This window comes from Hyperolius riggenbachi, chromosome 6 (genome assembly GCF_040937935.1).
Source record: "Hyperolius riggenbachi isolate aHypRig1 chromosome 6, aHypRig1.pri, whole genome shotgun sequence".
In the NCBI taxonomy this organism is placed as follows: Eukaryota; Metazoa; Chordata; class Amphibia; order Anura; family Hyperoliidae; genus Hyperolius; species Hyperolius riggenbachi.
This window is the reverse complement of record NC_090651.1, coordinates 65,767,318-65,784,039: the sequence shown is the minus strand read 5'-3', so window position 1 is coordinate 65,784,039 and position 16,722 is coordinate 65,767,318. Positions and strand designations below refer to the sequence as shown.

General features: G+C 45.4%; 1 protein-coding gene across 1 annotated transcript in view; it reads right to left on the bottom strand.

Annotated features, from left to right (window-relative positions):
• The window catches only part of TMEM125 (transmembrane protein 125), a 38,253-nt gene extending 26,690 nt beyond the window's left edge, over positions 1 to 11,563 (bottom strand). The window contains exon 1 of the mRNA XM_068242506.1: positions 11,373 to 11,563. The gene's annotated coding sequence lies outside the window, so the exon portion shown is untranslated. The remainder of the gene's footprint in view (positions 1 to 11,372) is intronic.
• Between the last annotated feature and the right edge of the window lie 5,159 nt (positions 11,564 to 16,722).

Sequence of the window (16,722 nt, the reverse complement as noted above, 5' to 3'; positions counted from 1 at the left end):
TGCCACAGGCTGGAGGAAGCCCCAGGTAAGTGGATAAGGATTTTTATTTTTTTTTCATAGTCCCTGAACCTTCCCTTTACAGACAGAAGCGTTAACTTTAGGTTTGCCTGAGGTAAAATGTTTCCTAAATACTACATGCGTCATCACCATGGTGATAACTATATAAACGTTATTAAAGACAGGAGATAATCTTAGTGAATTGAGGCCATTGTAAATGCAGAAGCAGTAGAGTGCTGTACCATGTTAGCCATCAGTAAAAGAGGTTATGAATCAGGATGATATTAACAAGATGTTAAAACACAGCTCATATACACTGGACATTCAGGGAAAAAAAATTCTTTTGCACGAGACAGTGAAAAATGACACCAGGTGCGGGCGCTATAAAAATGGCGCCTCATTGAAAATCATTATTAAAGAATATTTATCGTTTTATAAAGATAAAAAATGGCGCCGACCGTCAAAACGTTATTTATCGTTTTAAAACCTGCTTTTTTTTTTTGTCCTGCTGAACGATATTTATTGTTTTAAGCCCTGCTTTGCTGCCGTTTGGAAAATGTCTGCCCGCTGACTTTAACGTTTAATAGCAAAGCCCTCTTAAAAGCTAGAAACACCAAATTTGCAGGTTATGTTAAGAAGAAAATTGGGAACAAGAGGGGGAAAACAATTTCAACAAGACCTTACAGTTTTTGAGAAAATCGATTTCAAAATTCTCCTTCTGGCTGTGGGAAAATTAAACGCCCGCCGACTTTAGTGGTTAATAGCAAAGCCCCTTCAAATGCCAGAAACACCAAATTTGTAGGGAATGTTAAGAAGAACAGTGGGAACAAGAATCAGCTCTGAACCGATTCATTCCATTCAATACAAAAAGAACCGGCTCATTCATGAGCCTATTAGTATAGCTTAGAATGCGTCCTGTGTGGACGCGTAGCTGCCGGTTCTCGGCTCTCCTCCCCACCTGGCTGCACCTGTCACCCCTCACCTAGCAGCACCCAGATGCCGCCATGAACCCCCCCAGGGAGTCGTCACCCCCACCTCCTCCTGGGGCACCGGAGGATTGGACAAGGGCTCCGGGGAGGCAGAGGGGAAGGCTTGCCCGGTTCGAAGCCCCAGTCGGCCGGGGCTCCGCATTCTGGCTATCCCAGCCTGCATAGGGGACAAGGGGTTACAGAGGCTCGGGAAGGGGGACCCCACGCCATTTTTTTTTTCAGATTTCCCACACTTAATGTTTTCTTTTTTTTAAATATTGTTTCCCACTATCTTTTTAACATATCCTGCAAATTTGGTGTTGCTAGGACATAAGGGGCCTTTGCTATTAACTGCTGGGAAATATTTCCCACACTCTTCGACCGGAAGCATTTACATGTATCGTTTTTTTTCTTTGAACTTTTTTTTTTTCATCATAAAAGATTTTATTGAGCAGATGTTAATTACAAAAATTCAAATAAACTTGCAGTTGAAAAGCTGACTACAATATATGTAAGATAACAAATGTATTACAGTAATTTTCTTTGAACTTTTAAAATCGAATTTCTCAAAAAGTACAATGTCTTTTTGAAAAAACAATTTATCCTTCTTGTTCCCACTGTTCTTCTTAACATTCCCTACAAATTTGGTGTTTCTGGTATTTAAAGGGGCTTTGCTATTAACCACTAAAGTCGGCAGGCGTTTAATTTTCCCACGGTCAGAAGGAGAATTTTAAAATAGATTTTATCAAAAACTGTAAGGTCTTTTTGAATTTTGTTTTCCTCTTGTTCCCAATTTTCTTCTTAACATAACCTGCAAATTTGGTGTTTCTAGCTTTTAAGGGGGCTTTCCTATTAAACATTAAAGTCAGCGGGCAGACATTTTCCAAACGGCAACAAAGCAGGGCTTAAAACGATAAATATCGTTCAGGCAGGACAAAAAAAAGCAGATTTTAAAACGATAAATTACGTTCACAAGGTCTGCACTATTTTAACCTTTTAAAACGATAAATATTGGTTTAAACAAATATCGGGCAGAAGAGGGCGCCATTATTTAACCGGCGCCATTTTTCACTGGACGCCTTTTGCAAACATAAATAAATGTCCTTAGATGCCTTAATTACAAATTTAGGAGGGTCTCACAGGGATGCTAATTTATGACAAATATTTGTATGTTCTCCCTGTGTCTGCATGGGTTTCCTCTGGGCACTCTGGTTTCCTCCCACATATGACTATTGTAGGTATTAGATTGTGAGCCCCTCTGAGGGACAGTTAAGTGACAAGACAAAATGTACTCTGTACAGCGCTGCGGAAGATGTTGGTGTTATATAAATACTGAATAATAATAAATATGCAAGCCATACAACACACACATACTTGTTGCGGTTTTCAAACCACAGACACAATTTCTAGTACAAAATAGCCCAATCTGTCCCTCAGAGAATTTCAGTATCTAATACCCACTATTGCCTTACATGTGAAAATTGTTATCCGTTCAGGATCAGGAAAACGATCACTCAGATGACAGTTCGGGGACTGATTCTGTACAGACACATGCCTAGTTTAGAGGCTAGCGATGTGTTCTGTGGATATAGAAGGGGGTGGAGGGACAACAATCGGTGGATGACGGAGCAGCTTCAATCAGTTGAGGTGAAAATAACAATCCTCAGGTAAAACGGTCGTTATTGGACTTTTCAGCTGACAGTTATTGCGTGTGTGTACGTACCAGTGGTGCCCACACTTTTTCGACTAGTGAGCTACTTCAAAAGATACCGAGCCAACATTACAAATGCTAAAATTCTGAATATCTAACAGAGACATATTGATATACTAAGACAATACTGTCTTATGTTCACTTGGTTGGACTTCCTGACCTATCATCTGACTCTTAGGGCAGCATTCTAGTGGCTCCCCTTCCATGTGTGCCAGCTGGTCTCCCGTTCTGTGTGCAGCCCCCTCTTCCATGGTAAAATCAATATACAGTACAACAGCCCCTCTCATTCATGTGGAACTCCCTAGGGCAGCAGCTGCCCCTTTTTATGTTGTTCCCCATTTGCAACCTCCACTTCCATATGCAGCAACTCCTCTTCTATGTCCAGCCACCCCCCTTGGCCAGTAGCCCTGACTGCTCCCAACTGACTGATCGCTCCAGAATGCCTAGCCTGCCAACTGACTGTTAGCACCAGTGGCGTACCTGGGGAATGTGCCACCTAATGCTGTTTATTTACACCGCCCACCCCCAAACAACCAATTTTTAGCATGGGAGGGTTGACAGGTTGGGGCGCCGAGGCAGAGCGTGTCACTGCGTGTCAATTATGGGGGATTGTTGCGGTAAAGGAGTCATCAGGATGTGATTGTGAACTCCTCTGAGGACAGTCAGAAAAGGGGAACATACAAAAGTGGGGGGTGCATAGGAGGAGGAGGGGGGGGGATAAAGAGGTAGAGGTACAGGAGAGAGAGCCTGGTGGGAGAGGAGAAATGGCAGTAAGCACTCTCATAAGGACTGCAGACATCACCAGTGCTGTTTGGCAAGGACATGTTGTTAAAATAAGCCACTAAAATCTGAAAAGAGGAAAGGGTCATGGGGAAGACAATAGGATGGGAGGGGGAGCTGGGAAAAGAGATAAGATTACCTGCAATCAAGCTAATCTAAAATGCCAGGAGCTTGCTTCTCTGCTCACTACAGATGTCGGCTGTTAGCACCATTATCACTGACTTCTACAGCAGCACACTAAAGCAGGCCATACACTGGATCGATTCCCGGCCGTTTCGACAGCAGATTCGATCCTGGGATCGAATCTGCTGCCAATCGTTTGCGGTAAACGCAGCCGCGATCGCGCCGTGCGGGAAATTACCCTCGATCGCCCGCGGGTAAAGTGCGCGTCGCTAGCGGCGGCCGATCCGATCAAGTATACTTTACCTGAGGCTGGCTCCCGGGCGTCTTCTCCGCATTGCACAGCTCTGTTCCGGCTCCATCCATCCCGGCGCTTCCTGTGTCACTGAAGTGACCAGGAAGTTTAAATAGAGGGCGCTCTATTTGAACTTCCTGGTCATAGAGTAACACAGGAAGCGCCGTAATGGAGCCGAAACAGAGCCGTGCAATGCGGAGAAGATGCCCGGGAGCCAGCCTCAGGTAATGTATATGGGGGGGGGGGGGGGACAGGCGGCAGGAGCAGCTCAGCAGATGGTGAATCGGTTTCAGGCTGAAATCGATTCACAATCTGTTTGCAGTAAAGGCAGCCATACGATCCCTCTCTGATCAGATTCGATCAGATAGGGATCTGTCAGCTGGTCGATCTAATGGCACATCGACCAGTGTATGGCCACCTTAACCTTATTGATTATTTACTCTGATCAGGATAAATAATCAACAGTCTAGGTCACTCTGGTATTACAGCAGCCAGTGCACATGGCTGCTAATGACAGGCAACTTCTGATGCACTAAACATGTCCTGTATCCTCTCCCTGCTAATGTCCCACCTGCAGCACAGCAATCATTCTCTCCACTCACCCTAGGACAAGAAAGGGGAGGGGTGCTACATCTAGAGCAGGATGTAGTACAGTCCCCTGCACTGCCTTCTGCTATTTTCCCGAATGTTTCTCAAACTATGAAAAAAGGTCCCAGGTGGAAGAACACAGAGACTGAACACCACAGCAGCACCCCAAGCCATGGCTACACCCGGTGTTGTGAGTACCTGCAGCCTTATGGTAGGTACGCCACTGGTTAGCACCTGGCTGCTCCAAATGAATGATAGCTCCGGACTGCCTAGCCTGCCAACCTATATTGTTTGCACTAGACTGCTTTAACCATTTGAGCCCTCAGTCGTTTTTCACCTTATGCATCCGAGCAATTTTCACCTCCCATTCATTCGCCAATAACTTTATCACTAATTATCATAATTAATTGATCTATATCTTGTTTTTTCCGCCACTAATTAGGCCTTCTTTGGGTGGTACGTTTTGCTAAGATTTTTTTTTCTAAATGCATTTTAACAGGAATATTAATTTATTTAAAAAAATATTATTTCTCAGTTTTCTGCCATTATAGCTTTAAAATAATACATGCTACCATAACTAAAACCTATGTACTTTATTTGCCCATTTTTCCTGGTTATTACATTATTTAAATTATGTCCCTATCACAATGTATGGCACTAATATTTTATTTGGAAATAAAGGTGCATTTTTTCAGTTTTGCGTCCATCACTATTTACAAGCTTATAATTTAAAAAATATTAGTAATTTATCCTCTTCACATGCATATTAATAAAAGTTCAGACCCTTAGATAACTATTTATGTATTTGTTTGTTTTTTTAATTAGTTTTTTTTTCATAAAAAATTTTATTTGGGTAATTTTCTGGTGTGGGAGGTAAACAGTTAATTTTAAATGTAATAATATGTGTTTATTTAATAAAAAAAATTGTATGTGGATGTAGTTTTACTATTTGGTCACAAGATGGCCACAGTCAAATTTTGTTTTTAGTGTTGGAAGCGAACTCTCTTGCTTCCAGGAAGTATAAGGAGGACAGATAACTTTTTTTTTCTTCAGAAAGATCGTGGCTTCTCAAAGAAGCCGTCGGTCTTTCTGCCGGGGACTTAGATCAATGAATGGGAATATGTTCCCATTCATTGATCTCCAGGATAACAGGGGCGGCACTGGAGCGCGCGGGCGCAGGAGCGTGCAGCAGCAGCCGATTGAACATGACAGTCACATACATTCGGCTAAAATGGTTAACTGACTGTTAGCTGCAAATTGCTTAGCCTCCCAACTGACTGTTAGCGCCAGACTGCTTCAAATGACTTTTAGCACCAGACTGCTAATGGTTTTCTTTTGTCGATATACCATGGTTTTATTTTATGTTTCAACATTTACAAAGTGGAAATGTTTTATTACCTCTGCTTGATGGCGGTCTATTAAGTGTCGCAGAGCTAAAATACATGAACTATTGCACTTTTTCTATCTCTCCCCTGCCCTCAGAAGTTGTTCTCTGAAGGGAGAAGTTTTATGCCTGTAATTCCTTACCAGTGAGGGAATTTGATAAGACAGAAATTGTCACTTGCATGCCTGAATTCTTTCAGACAAAAAAGAAAAAAAAAAAAGGAACACAGCCTAGTTATTAATATGTTTGGCACTGTGCATCCACATGTTTATCTCATCCTGTCACCTTAGGTACACTTTAAGAAAGTGAAAGACTAGCAAGACTACTTTACGAAAATAATATAATGATTTGGTAACCCTGACGTGAGACCTATCTGTGCGTTAGCAACTAAATAATGTGTAATATGTAAGTATGCAATCTGGGCAGGGTGCAGCAACCTTCTGTGTTACAGATAAGATCAGAATCCTAGTCTGCTTGGACAACAAAGATTGCAATTCGCAGAGGAGAGAGCTACGCCTTGTGTGCAAACTACAAACAACCCTGCCATATCGGACTTAGACCAGCTTCTTATTATCTGCAATTACTCTGCAGTTACTCTCGGTGACGTGAACACTTTCCATTTCAAGGCCAGCCAGTGACTAAAGATCCCCTGCACAAACTTCCTTGTCTCTAGCGTCCTGAAGAACTGGCTCTATGTTCCATGTCAAACTCTGGCCCGCTGGCCTAATCTGTCCTGATTTTCTCACTTTGCATTATGTTTGGCCCTCTCTAGACTACCAGGAAAGCTATATTAGCGGTGAAGCCCTAGATCACTAGGGAAGCCATATGAGGGAGGCAGGAATGGAGGGTGAAAGCACTGGACACCAGGGAACTGTATAGGGGAGGGTGGGGGTCACTAAACACCAGGGAACTGTATGGGGAGGGTCACTAAACACCGGGGAACTGTATATGGGGGGTCACTAAACACTAGGAAACTGTAAAGTAGAGAGAGTGGGGTGCCACTAGAAATGAGGGAACTGTATAGGGGAGAAAGGGGGGCCATTAGATACAGTGGAACTTTAAAAGGGAGGAAGATGGCCACTAGATATTGAGGTTGTCCTGCGACTTGGTCCTAGTGTTCAATTTTAGCCTACTTTGTATTTAAGTTTGACATCCCTGCAGCAAGGGCTGTACGGATTTGTTACTAGGTTATTTACAGCTTTGCAATGCATGCTTTTGTTAAGGTGGGGGAGGAGAGACGATGACATGGCGCAAAACTGACTTCCATCAGCACTTTAGATCTATCATCATACAGGAGACCGTACACACGCTAGGTTTTCAGGATAGGTGGCTCCTGACCAGCCACATTAGCCAAGCGCTCTCTAGGTGCTCTTACTTGCTTAGGCTGCAACTAAGTTGCTTCTTTATTGCCTGATGAAGCGAGTAGTAGCCGGTGAAACGCGTTGCAAACCATTTTCTGAGTACTTTTTGATTAATGAAATTATTTACAGTGAAATACAGACTGTTGAGTCTACTTTGAAGTCCATCACTACCTCCCTTTTTAATTGTTTTATCCGTACTTGGCGCCTCTGTTTCAAAACTGTTATGTTACCTCTATTGTGTGTATTTGCGAGGCCAACGCAGGTTTAACGTGGACCTGAATTCAGAACTTCCTCTCTGCTCTAAAAGATACGCAACTGCGCAATAACCTTTAAAGAAAACATTTCTTTGTTACAGCTGATACAAATCCTAAAATAAATATGCAGTTTTTCTACTTCCTGCTTCCATGAAGGCAGACATATTGGTAACATCCTGTGCTTTCAAATTAGCTTATCTGCCTTATCTGCTGTGGCAGTCAGGTGACTCGGGGGAGAGATCAATATACAATTGTGATTAGTCACAGATTAGGGGGAATTAGACAGGCTAAACTCTCTAAATGCATACAGGGTGCATTTCTTTCTTTGTTGTTTCTGTCCTGTGCGAGAGTTCAGGTCCACTTTAATTGCTACTGAAGCTTTTTAATGGTGTAGAGCGAAGGAGGATTTGTGTTACGAACCATATGGAATTTTTCCCTTACAGAAGACTGTTTACAACACCTTTGCTGGTATTTGGAAAGTTTACTTCCGCTTCACTGACTGCTGCGCCATTTGTTTCTGATTTTTCAGTGCATTTTGTTTTTGTAGTCTTCAGAAATTAACGGTTTTTAGTTTTGATTTAAGGGTATGTGATCTGCTGTGAATGCATCAATTCAGTCAGTACATGTCGGAATTTATCCCGGGTTGGAATCAGTGAGCTTGGTAAGAGAAGAGTCCCATAATACCAAGATTGTGTGATTTGCAGTGCGGTTCCACAGTAACTGGGAACTGCTTCATGCTGGCACTGCCATGCTCAGAAGATGTGTATCTGTGGGACAGACACCTCCTCACAGCCGGTGCCAAGTTCTTACAAATGTGCAGCAGATCCATGGGAGACTAATGTATGATTACCTGAAGGCCCCTTTTACACTTGCACTGCAAATCTGTGTTGCGTACCCTGTTTTACCACAAAGTAATGCAATAGCAATGCAAGTCAGTGGGGCCTTTTACACTTACTGTGTCGCATTGTGCCGCAAGTGTTCATCCCGCCACAATCCCCACGCACAGGGCCGGCGCTGCCATAGAGGCAAAAGGGTCAATTGCCCCGGGGCCCCGACCTCTGCAGAGGCCCCGTGCTGCCGACCCTGACAAATGCTGCTCCCCGGGTCCCTACAAATGTGCTTCAATTAATTACCTAACTGATCGGCGGGAGGGCAGCAGCTACACATTCCTGCTGGCACGCTGTCTCCCTCTCACTCTATGACCCGTTTACACATTATGCTGCCGGGTCATAGAGAAGGAAGGAGACAACATGCCAGCCTCTGAGTGCAAGGAAAGTGCAGCCGCTGCACGCCCGCCGATTAGCTAGGTGACTAATTGAAGCACACTTGCAGGGACCCGGGGAGCAGTAGGAGGATCGCGCGGGGGGGATGGGGGTTGGAATCTCAGGCATGGGGCCCCCATGCTTAGGTTTGCCACAGGCCCCTGGGGCACCTTAAACCGGCCCTGCCCACGCACAGCCTGCTAGGCGTTGCCGCAAGCACTGTGATTAACGCACGGTGCTTGGGGTAATGGAAATCTATGGGCGATGCAGTAATTGTGAATGATGGAGCACGGTGTGTTGTGGCGTTCATGCGCGGACCGATGGTGATCCCAGAGAATCCCAGTGACATACTTCCTGCCCAGCAGGGAGTACGTCATTGAGAGGAGGGTGAGGTTATGCATATGTCCCTTCTGGTGCACTCCACCACAGGGTCATATGAAGAAGGATTTGTGCAGTGTGATGATTTCCGCAGTTACTGCAACAGCAGGGCCGGTTTAAGCAACAATGGGGCCCCAGGGCAAAATAAACCTGGGGGGCCCCCCAACATATACCCCGGAACAAAAATCGGCATTAGGGGACCTTTTTTTGCAGCTGGTATAGTCAGGGTGTAAAGTCCCAATCGGTCGGAGCTCCACATTCTGGCTATCCCAGCCTGCATGGGGGACAAGGGGTTAAAAAGTTTCAGGAGGGGGGACCCCACATAATTAAAAAAAAAAAATTCCCACACTCTAAACATCAAAAAAAATTGGGAAAATAGGAAAAAATGCCAGGGATCTTCATACAGCCATATTGCGGCTGTATAGCGATCCCTGGCCAAAGCGCTGCGGCTGTGTATAGACCCCCTGGAAACCCGGTCAGGAAATTTATTGCGCTTTCGTTTGATGCATGTAAAATTACACTACCGTTAGGTTTGCTACTAAAAGTTACATTTACCGCATTTAAAAGTATACTTTTTTCCTTCGAAACTTTAAAATCGATTTTCTCAAAAACTATAAGGTCTTTTTGAAAAATTGTGTTTTCCTCTTATTCCTAATGATCTCCTTAACATATTCTGCAAATTTAGGGTTTCTAGCATTTAAGGTGGATTTGCTATTAACCATTAAAGTCGGCAGGTTTTTAAAGGTCTCATCCACTGTCTCCCCCAATCACCGCCAGACACAAGTGTGTTTAAGTGATCCAAGATCCTCACACCACACTCTTCAAAGAATTGTGTTTATTGTTCCATCACCAATACGGGGGTACGGTCAGTTGTGTATTGGTGATGGAACAATAGACGCAGTTTCTGGAAGAGTGTGGTGGATGAACCTTTCTTGGATTGCCTGGATATACTATGGAATCATGGTCCAGCACCCACCGACTATGTGAATATTTGTGTGCGATCTTGTTGACTGAGGAGCATGTTTGTGATGTCATATACCCACCACATGGTCTACGTGCCCCCACACGGTGACGCTCAGTGTGACACAGCGCCCAGGGTAGACAGCGAAGGAGACAGGGGGTCGGTGCCAGTGATGAGCTACGGATTAAATCCGAACGGGTTTCATCCTCCTAATTAGTGAACCTGTGCAGCCTTCTTCTTTAACCCGTCCCATGGCGTGTCCCGTGCTGCGTTCCAAGCAGCGGTCATGTGACAACAAGCACTTCGTCCTTCCGGGTTGAAGGAGGAAGCGTAGGTAGTAGTCACGTGATGCGGCTTGGAACGCAGTGTGGGACGCGCCATGGGACAGGTTAAAGAAGAAGACTGCTGGGTAAGTTTAAGCCTCCCACTCACACCCGTTCAGGTGCACTAATTAGGAGGATGAAATCCAAATGAAACTCATTCGCATTTCATCCGAATTTGATCCGGAGCTCATCCCTGGTCGGTGCAGCTGAAGCAGGAGAGATTTACAATGCAAGGGCACCAGGAGGAAGTGACTCAGGAAGTGGACTCATTAACATTTGCTGTGGAGCCCAGGTGGCAAAAGTGGGGCCACAAGGCCAATTCCTGAAAGATTGAATGCTGAAATTGAATGGGAATAAGATTGCAGTGTATGGGCAGCCAACAGGTCTCTTGCCACTCACAGAGAGATCAGTCTCTTAGTCGATCTGACCATGCATCGAGACAAAACAAGGAACATTTATATCATGCTTTTCTCCTAGCAGACTCAAAGCGCCAGAACTGCAGCCACTAGGATGCGCTCTACAGGCAGTAGTGACATTAGGGAGTCTTGCCCAAGGTCTCCCCAATGAATAGGTGAAGGAAGAGCCAAGGTTCGAACCCTGGTCTCCTGTGTCAGAAGCAGAGCTCATAACCACTACAACATCCAGCTACTGCTAGCAATATATGGTCACCTCCTGCACTGATGCAAAATTGTTATCAACCATAAACAATTGTCTCTTGGGCTATATAAAATTTTGTGCAGTTCTTTTGTGGGAAAGTGTGGACATGTTCAACCTAATGTGACTTGCCAAAGTCCTCCTGCAGTCCCAACCCAAATAAAGTACTTAGATAAAGTTCTATGGCTGGTGTGCAGCTATAGCCCTGTTGTGCTGGGCCTTGTAGTTCACCTTAGTTGGAAAGCTGTGTTCTACGCATTGCTGCCTCTCCCTCAGAGAGGCCTGACATGTACAGCATTGAAAAGTTTAGTGAAAAGTAATGAAGCTGAGACTCACCCTGATAACCTGGAAGCAGCTGTGTCTTGTCCAGCCCTGGGCACAGCACAGAGTCCAGCAGAGGCAGAGGCTGGTCTCTGTCCATATGTGGGGGAGGAAGGCCCGACTCCCCCCTTTCCTCACCTTTCGCTTTCCCAGCTCTACAGGATTCTTTGCTCTTGTTTATTGCTCACAACAGGTAGAAATTCTATCTCTTCCTTCTCAGCAGAGTCTCCTGCACTGATTGGCTGGCGGCTCCAGTGACAAGAGAAGGGCAGGGACATTCCAAGCAAGGTGATCTGTCTATGCACCTGCTGCTGCTATATATGCTGCACAGAGCAGAGAATTCCATTACCCCCTCCCCTTCAGAACAAGGACCTGGTAGACCATAGGAGATAGGGAATACCAAGCATAGAACTTAGAAGATACCCGGCATAATATGCTAGTGCAGACACATTGATAATCACCCTCAGAGCAGATACACACTGGCAGATTCTTTAGGGCTCATTCACACTAGTTAGTGAGTTGAAATGCATTAAAATGTATGAATAAAAACTCATGAATGGGCTTGTGAGTTGCTGTGTTTTTCCATGAGTTTTAACCCCCGATGAGTTGAAACTCACTCCGATTTGCGATTTCGATTTTCCCTGGATGCTATCAAAAGAAAAACGCAGAAAAAATGCAGCATGCAGTACCGATTAAAAATCAGAATCGCATGGGAAAATCGAAAATCGATTCTGATTTCGATTTTTAATCGCTTTTCAGATGTGATTTAGATTTCCTATTTTTAGGCCTCTTGCACCCTACGGGCCGGATTCACTAAAGCGTGATAATTGCTATCACAGCAGTTATTACGCGATCTGCCGCGCACAAAGGTTTTCATGCTCACAGTGTTACTTCGCGTGATAAGCGAAGGTTTGCGCACAATCACGTGCGTGTGAAAACCTTTGCTCACGGCAGATCGCGTGATAACTGCTGTGGTAGAATTTATCACGCTGTAGTAAATCGAGCCCTACATCCAATTTTTTTATACGTCCGATTTTGGATTCTGATTAAAAATCTTAGCAGCATGCAGTACGTTTTTTAATCTGAATCTAAAATCGGATCAGATATAAAATCGGAATCGCATGTAGTGTGCAATAGGCCTTATTATAGTGTGGATGATAACATGAAAGTCGATGTACTTTCATGTTACCATGTAAGATGCACACTATGTGCAGTGCGTCAAAACTCACTGTAACTCACTTAGGGCCTGATTCACAAAGCTATGCTGACCCAGTTAGCACGCCTAAAGACGTTGGGCGTGCTAACAAGGGTGCTAACTAGTTAGCACGCACCAAGCTAAATCAGTTCGCGCGCTAAAGACTTGGTGTTTTGAATAAAGATTATGCTTTGAATTTGAATCTGGTATTGTGAATTGCCATTTTTTCCTCATGCAGATGATCTTTCCTTATTGGTTATGCATGCGCATCTCCTGTCTTGTGGGTGGAGCGGAGCTCCGCCTTCAGTCTCCGAGTGGCGAAAGACTGTTACACGGCGACACCGCCGTGTATTTACATGTACATCGCTGCGATCAGCAGCAGCGCTGTACTGAGGACAGCCGTGTCACAGGGCTGTCCCCCTGGGGCACATGAGAGCGATAGGCTCTCATAGGCAGAAGCCTATGACAGCCGATCGCCATTATTGGCTGGCTGGAGGGTGGGAGGGATCCAAAAAAAAATAGTAAAAAAAACAGAAAATGAATAACATAAATATTTATTAAAAAAAAATAAACAAAGGGGGGTGATCAGACCCCACCAACAGAGAGCTCTGTTGGTGGATGGAAAAGGGGGGGATCACTCGTGTGCTGTTTTGTGCGGCCCTGCAGCTTGGCCTTAAAGCTGCAGTGGCCATTTTAACAATAAAAGGCCTGGTCTTTAGGGGGGTTAAGCATTGCAGTCCTCAAGAGGTTAAAATGGAGGTCGGAGAACTCCATTGATAACAGTGGACAAATTGGATGCAGGAGAGGAGAAAGAGATTTAATTGTAGACTACACAGGAGGTAAGTATGACCTGTGTATGGTTATTTTGACACTTTATTTTCAGTTTAGGTTCTCTATAAAGGGAAGGTCTACAGAGGCGCTTTGGCAATTTGATTGACCATTAGTTGTGTTCTCCATAATTAATTTGCCTGATGAAGCGGGATGTTGGCCCGTGAAACGCGTTGCATCATATCTGGAGAATTGTTTTAAATAAATGGTATAGTTGTATTTTTAACGGCTTAATCTGCCTGGTCATTTATATACCTGAGGGAGGTGAATCCACCCATTTCCTTCCTTTTAAAAATTGTATCCTGTGTTGGCGCCTCTGTTATCCTTGTTTACCACTGATCTAGTCCACCCTTGGTGGAGGGGTGTATCCCCATTTCTTCCTTTCTACAGAGAGCGACTTTTTAGACCTGAGTGGGGTCAGGTGATGATTCTCCCCACCTGCCTTTTCAGTGGTCGCCTGTGTGGTGACCCACACTTGTGAGTATAATCTAATTTATTCTAATATATTCAGATCCACTAAGAAATACTACACTAGATTGGGTTCTCGGTTTCAAAATCTTGTTTTCTAAGCGTGTTACCTAGGTAACTCGAGTTGTGTTACTTGTGCAAATTGTGCTAGATCAGTTGCATAAAAACCAGTAAAACTGCTGTGTGCACATTGTAATTTTACCGCCATTAGTGAATATGCCCCATACTGTATAATAATGCCTAGCAGAAGACGCATTGTATAATGACACAGTGACAGAGGAAATACTGTATAGCAGCGCATGGTAGGTACACAGCATAGTCATGCAGAGAATATACACTATACCAGTGATGGCTAACCTTGGCACTCCAGCTGTGGTGGAACTACAGGTCCCATGAGGCACTGCAATACTCTGACAGCTCTAAGCATAACTCAGGGAAGCAGAGGCATGATGGCATTTGTAGTTTTGTCACAGCTGGAGAGCCAAGGTTAGCCATCACTGCACTATACTAATATACAGGAGATATGCTGCAGCATAGTGCTTCTCAATACTATTACATCATGTGCACCTTTATGAAAGCTGGTGTTTGCTGAGTACCTCTTGTTGTAGGCAACATGATCTCAGGTGCTCCTTAACACACACTACAGTGGTGTGAAAAACTATTTGCCCCCTTCCTGATTTCTTATTCTTTTGCATGTTTCTCACACTTAAATGTTTCTGCTCATCAAAAACCGTTAACTATTAGCAGGGCCGCCATCAGAAATTTTGGGGCCCCTCACAAATCATCAGTCCGGGCCCCCCCCCCCCAAACTGAGAAATGTGCGTAGCCATTACATGTTGGCAGAGCTAGTTGGAGGCTTGCTGTCCACAAATTAATCACGAATAACCACGGTGGATACTCGTGATTCAAGTTAGCTCCAATTGCCACAGCTGAGCGGCTAGATGCGGCGGGGTTAATTACCCAGAACGCCACTCTCCGCCCAGCGTTTCAACGAGGTGCAAGTGTCCGAATGGACGCGTTGCAAGCCTCGATATCGAGCACTTCCTCCTTCAAGCCGGAAGGAGGAAGTGCTCCATCATTTTTTTAGAACCTCCCAGTTTTCTTTTCTGTTTAAAAAAGCTAAAAAAAAGTAGGTTTAATGCTATTGTCTCATATGGTAATGATTCAGCTTTTCCCATAGTCTCGCAGTTAGCAATCATGTGACCCCCAACAAGACAAATTCAGCAATCATGAGGCCCCCAACAAACCATGAGGCCCCCAACAAGACAAATTCAGCAATCATGAGGCCCCCAACAAGACAAATTCAGCAATCATGAGGCCCCCAACAAATCATGAGGCCTCCAACAAGACAAATTCAGTAATCTTGAGGCTCCCAACAAATCATGAGGCCCCCAACAAGTAAAAATTCAATCATTAGGCCCCCAGCAAGACAAATTCAGCAGTCATGAGGCACATAAATAGACAGCATTTCACATAAATAGGCAGAATGACCCCTTATGGTAGACACCTCTCACCTGGATTCTGACAGGGACCCCCAGGTTAGGTAGTGAGTGACATGGAGCCCTTTAGGCAGTGAGTGACAGGGAGCCCTTTTAGGTAGTGAGTGAGTGACAGGGAGCCCCTTTAGGTAGTGAGTGAGTGCCAGGGAGCCCCTTTAGGTAGTGAGTGAGTGCCAGGGAGCCCCTTTAGGTAGTGAGTGAGTGCCAGGGAGCCCCTTTAGGTAGTGAGTGAGTGCCAGGGAGCCCCTTTAGGTAGTGAGTGAGTGCCAGGGAGCCCCTTTAGGTAGTGAGTGAGTGCCAGGGAGCCCCTTTAGGTAGTGAGTGAGTGCCAGGGAGCCCCTTTAGGTAGTGAGTGAGTGCCAGGGAGCCCCTTTAGGTAGTGAGTGAGTGCCAGGGAGGCCCTTTAGGTAGTGAGTGAGTGCCAGGGAGCCCCTTTAGCAAGTGAGTGATGACAGGGAGCCCCTTTAGCAAGTGAGTGATGACAGGGAGCCCCTTTAGCAAGTGAGTGAGTGACAGGGAGCCCCTTTAGCAAGTGAGTGAGTGACAGGGAGCCCCTTTAGCAAGTGAGTGAGTGACAGGGAGGCCCTTTAGCAAGTGAGTGAGTGACAGGGAGCCCCTTTAGCAAGTGAGTGAGTGACAGGGAGCCCCTTTAGCAAGTGAGTGAGTGACAGGGAGCCCCTTTAGCAAGTGAGTGAGTGACAGGGAGCCCCTTTAGCAAGTGAGTGAGTGACAGGGAGGCCCTTTAGCAAGTGAGTGAGTGACAGGGAGGCCCTTTAGCAAGTGAGTGAGTGACAGGGAGGCCCTTTAGCAAGTGAGTGAGTGACAGGGAGGCCCTTTAGCTAGTGAGTGAGTGACAGGGAGGACCTTTAGCAAGTGAGTGAGTGACAGGGAGGCCCTTTAGCAAGTGAGTGAGTGACAGGGAGGCCCTTTAGCAAGTGAGTGAGTGACAGGGAGGCCCTTTAGCAAGTGAGTGAGTGACAGGGAGGCCCTTTAGCAAGTGAGTGAGTGACAGGGAGGCCCTTTAGCAAGTGAGTGAGTGACAGGGAGGCCCTTTAGCAAGTGAGTGAGTGACAGGGAGCCCCTTTAGCAAGTGAGTGAGTGACAGGGAGCCCCTTTAGCAAGTGAGTGAGTGACAGGGAGCCCCTTTAGCAAGTGAGTGAGTGACAGGGAGCCCCTTTAGCAAGTGAGTGAGTGACAGGGAGCCCCTTTAGCAAGTGAGTGAGTGACAGGGAGCCCCTTTAGCAAGTGAGTGAGTGACAGGGAGGCCCTTTAGCAAGTGAGTGAGTGACAGGGAGGCCCTTTAGCAAGTGAGTGAGTGACAGGGAGGCCCTTTAGCTAGTGAGTGAGTGACAGGGAGGACCTTTAGCAAGTGAGT